This window comes from Austrofundulus limnaeus, unplaced genomic scaffold (assembly GCF_001266775.1).
Source record: "Austrofundulus limnaeus strain Quisiro unplaced genomic scaffold, Austrofundulus_limnaeus-1.0 Scaffold7, whole genome shotgun sequence".
Classification (NCBI taxonomy): domain Eukaryota; kingdom Metazoa; phylum Chordata; class Actinopteri; order Cyprinodontiformes; family Rivulidae; genus Austrofundulus; species Austrofundulus limnaeus.
Window position 1 is genome coordinate 2,261,038 of NW_013952409.1, and position 4,926 is coordinate 2,265,963.

The following is a 4,926-nucleotide window of genomic DNA, read 5'->3' on the forward strand; positions in this document are numbered from 1 at the left end:
TATATATATATTGTGACAAAAATAAATTGTGACAAAAGTAGATTAGCTGTAGCAGCCATCTTGACGGGTTTTTTAAAATTGGTATCTTTGCAAAGTTAACATTCACCAAATTTGTTTTGTAGTTTTAAAGTATATGCTTTACTGCTGCCAAAGTTAAAMGTGGAACAGTATGGTTTTATCTGTGCTGTCAGTAAAATATCAAATGAATCAGTGGACAGATGAAATTTTAAAAAGATAATCATTGAGTGAGCATCTAAAACTGATTAAACTTTTGTATCATTCCAAATCAAGATTGCTGCCACAACTAGTTCAGTATTAAACACAAAAATGGCTATAACTCAGATATTTAGGTACAATTTGATGTGGTAGTAGCTGAGAGTTGTTTATAACGCATAATCTGAGAGTGGTGTGTAGCAAAATGACGTAAATATGCACGTTATATTGCCTCGAAGCAAAAAAACAATAACAAAAAAAGTGATCAAATAAAAYCTAAGAGAAGAAAGTAAAATTTAGTCATGCACCTAAATTCTGCTTCARCTCAGACATTTCCACGGCCAGCAGCTGACTTCATCACTCTGTTTTGGCAAAACAATCTTAAACCAGCATTCATTTGTCAGCACAGCGGTCCGTTCCTTTACCGCCACAGCTAATGGCTTTAGGTAATGCTTTTGGCAAACTTAGAAGACACACACACACACAAAACACACCATTTCACCCACATCTCGCCCTGCCAGGAGCTGTGTACACACTCTGCTGTACATTATAAATTTCCTTTTGAAACAGTGAATAATCACTTCCAGCTATTTGTCTGCGTTACGTGTTTACAGTAGACTTCAGGACAAAAAGGCAAGCTAGCGCTTCACTCGGGCTTTAAAACGTTTCCCATTCCACAGTCCAGACTGCAGGTTGAATTTTCACACACTATAACCCCCCCCCCCCCAACCCCCACAAAACATTTAACTTGCCAAAACCTAAAATGAGCTCATAAAATGTGACGCGGTGAGTAAAGTAGCCAGATGGCCGCGCTGAACGTGACTTTCTGCTGTAAATGTGCAGGTGAAATGCAGCGCTGTGGGTGTAAGGGAAGTGAAAGTGGAGGTTTTTTTTTTTTTTTTTTTTTTTTTTTGGGGGGGGGGGGGGGGGGGTTACCTAAAGAGCACTTTCAGCTCAATGCAGTCAGCAAATATATCAAGTCACAAAAAAGTTGGTGAGTGTATAAAACATGCAGAAAAACAGAATGCTATCAATAAATAAACTTAGAGGCTCAATCTCGTCAAAGATTCAGCGAAAAAACTGCACCGAATGCAGTGAAACAGATTAATGTTGCTCAATATAAACATTGGGAAGATTTGAATATTCCATCAGCTACAGTTCATTATATCCAAAAAAGATTAAGAATTTAAAACACAAAATTACAAGGCAACATACAGTGGAGTGTCAAAGTTTTAAAGGGATCCCTGATTGGTTGTAACATTGGACATTATTTGATAAACATATTTTAACTGTAAAATAAAGACTGTAAAAATACTGTTGTCTGTTTGGTTTTTATAATTTTTAAACTAAAAATTTAAAAATATATTACACGGACGGGGCCATTTTATTCACACGCAAAGCATTCTGGGTAAATGATGATGTGGATAGGTCCTCGGTGCGAGGCTGCTAGCGAGCTATATCCACCCTGAAGGTTAATCTTGGACAATATCTGATGATCGACTCTTTTAAATGAAACCAGAGAGCGTTGACAGAGAGGAGAAGGTAGAAATGACTCAGCCTGGAACTGAAAATATGGATGGAGGACAACAGTTTAGCTTGTTTGTCGCGCTAGCACCGAGCTAATACACATAAGACAATATAACGTCAGTGCTAGAGCAAAGGCTAACAGGCTAAGCTGAGGTTCTTCTTCCAGTCAAGGATGAAATTTATTTGTTATGAAGTGTTTTGAGTGCTTCAAGACAAGGAAGAGTGATTTTTGTGGCCATGAAAAATAATAAAAGGAGGGGTAATAGAGTACCACTTCCAGTTGCCATTTTTAATCGATTTTTTTCATCAGAAATTGTGGAAAAACATGCAGCAAAAGTGAAAAACAAATGGTTTTTTGCTGCTGGTGGTTTTATAAGCTGTGTGGGTTGTAATTCTGTGAAACATAAGGATGTAATTGTTTTGGCTGTTTGTTGGTGGAGATTTGCTGAATGTCTGGGATTGATTTTGCTGAATATTAATAATTTGTTTTGGTATTTTAATCATGCTGTGAGTAAATATGGATGACAATATGATTTGTTGGGTATTTAATCTTTAATTTGAGTCATGGATGAAATGTCTGTTGAAGCATTTAGAAATACCAGTGTTTAGAAAAAGGGTCAAGTTTGGACATATTTGGACATGTGTCCAGTTATGCAATAGGACATACTGGATTTTATTATGTCTCAAATATTCATTTTTATGCCACTGTTACCAAATTTGAACTTACAATAGTTTATATATATATATATATTCTAAATAACAATTTCATTAATACTGAAACAACAATCAGTTCACCTACTAAATTATATAACACTTACAAAAAATATACGTAAATACAGTATACACATGTGTGTATGAAAGGTTTTCACATGTGTGTATGAGAGGTTTTCATGTGTGTTTATGCAAGGTTTTAGGTTTTCAATCATATGTGTATGCAAGCTTTCTCGGTTTATGTCTTACATGGCCTCTCATATACATCTACATACATTCACACACGCGCACACACACCCACATACATATAATTAGAATATTACTTTTTGGACACACTTTTTTCTTTTCTTGTCAAAATATGCATTATCACCATTTTATGCACACCTATACATTCAGATGTATAAATCGATATACAATTATGTACACATACATACATGCCTACACTTTGCATGAACAGATTTTGTACATATACCTATATATATGCATACATACATATATTTACACATGCAAACATCTCCAAATAATGTAAAAAAAAACAATAAATGAAAATAATAATCAGACACACCCAGCATCCTTATATCTTTAAAAAATATTTTATACCTCTACACATCTTAATGTTTCACAGAAAACAAAATATAGATTTGCAAATGTCTGAATTATGTTTTTATAAACATTTTATGCAACTTTTTCAAAATTTTGCTAAGAAATTTACTGCAAGTTTCCACCAAGTTTTGTTGTAGCGAGGTTAAACGTTTGGAGAATTGTTTCACCCCTCGCTCTTGATGTGCTTCCACAGAAGCCGATTGCTTTGGTGTGATTTGCTTCTTGGCTGCAGCAGCAGCAGGAACAGTAGCCTGGCTTCACCGGCTCAGATGGAAGGAGATGATATCTCAGTGTCACTGATGCTTACATAATCAAGAAGCGGCTCAACTGGACATGAAACTGCACGATGGATTTCACCGACTGTTGCAGGTGATTTCTGCTTTTTTGAGTTGTCCCAAGTCCCGTTTCTTTACYTTCTCTTTGTTTTTGTGATCCCCCCGCTTGTCTTCAGCACAGTAGCGGKGGGTGAAGGGCTCCCACAGTCCAGTCAGATCCAGGTGACGCTGGGGTCACAGCGGGTCTCGCTGTCAGAATCAAGAGACGGATGGAGGGCTTTAATCCAGCCGGTGTCATGAAGATGGATCAGATGTAAACACACGTGGTGTCGCTCGGACCCTTTACCTGACTTTTAGCGCACATTTTTATGAAAGCTTTCTCCTTTGCTCAAATAACAGCAAACATGAACTTTGTCTCTATTCTTGCATTTAATTCTTTTCCTTTTCCCTGAGAGTTGTGCACAAACACACTCTGACCCCGACTCAGCATTAGACTGACAGTAACAGGTTGCCTGCAGGGTGGGGGGGGTGATGTGACTAATGTCCAGCTCATTTATCTGCTGCGTGCACAGAAACTGGCTCGGACTCCACATACTCCAGAGTTTCTCAAACAAACACTCTCTGCTTTACATAAACACTGGCAAAGCAGAAAACTCATATTTAACCACCACTTTTTAAAAACCTTTTGCAGCACACTCTAAAACAATGAGCTAATTTAGCTTTTTATCGTCTATAACAACTTTTGAGCTTTTATTTAATTTAACTCCTATTTAACTACAGAGCTGAAATGTAAATTCTCCTTTGGAGAAGTGCACTGATGATAATGAGCAGCTCGAGTTTTAGCAGGAACAGCACAGATGAAACAACGTTCGTGTTTGTTTTGAATTCCTTCCATGCAGTGTGACTCATGAACTACTGGTTCACACTGACCTTTTCTTTAATTGTTTCACTGCAGAACAAGCTGAAGTCCAGTGCGTTGGTTTGTCTTTGGCCCGTGCAGAATATTTGGAAAGTGTTTATTCTCTTTCTGACGTAGCCTGGGCTCAAACCTGCAGCCTCGGGATTACGAGACCGCGCCGCTGACCACTGATCTACCGCAGCCCTAACGAGCTAAATCATCCTAGTAATAATTCACAGTTTCATGTTTTAAAGTTTAATGTTACAAGACTGAAGCAAAGCTGCTGTTAAACCAATATCAGTACAAGTAACAGTGGGGTTTATATTTATGACATTTTGAGGCATGACAGGATTATTCATTGGCTTGTTGTACTGAAAAAAAACATTTGCTTGTGATGAATTTTGTGATTTTGAGTGCTGCAATAGGAAGAGTAACTGGTAGCCCGTGGGCCACATCTGGCCCACTGGTGACTTTCATCCAGCCCACCAGTGAGGCCTAAACCCTTCTTACTAACCCTCCCCCCACACAACCAAAAAATCAGTTGCTATTAGAATCTAGGAGCTGCAGTGAGAAATTTTTGAAATTAAAAAAATAATAACAATTATAAAAATACAGTGGGTAAAATAAGTATTGAACACGTCAACATTTTTCTCAGTAAATATATTACTAGAGGTGCTAATGACATGAAATTTTCACCAG

The 4,926-nt window shown here is 37.5% G+C and overlaps 1 long non-coding RNA gene across 1 annotated transcript; it reads left to right on the forward strand.

Moving 5' to 3' along the window:
- The first annotated feature begins 3,222 nt into the window (after window positions 1–3,222).
- On the forward strand, window positions 3,223–3,743 carry LOC106535798 (uncharacterized). The gene is made up of 2 exons (XR_001312482.1): window positions 3,223–3,423; window positions 3,506–3,743. It is a non-coding gene; the product is annotated as an uncharacterized LOC106535798 (long non-coding RNA).
- The last annotated feature ends 1,183 nt before the right edge of the window (window positions 3,744–4,926 follow it).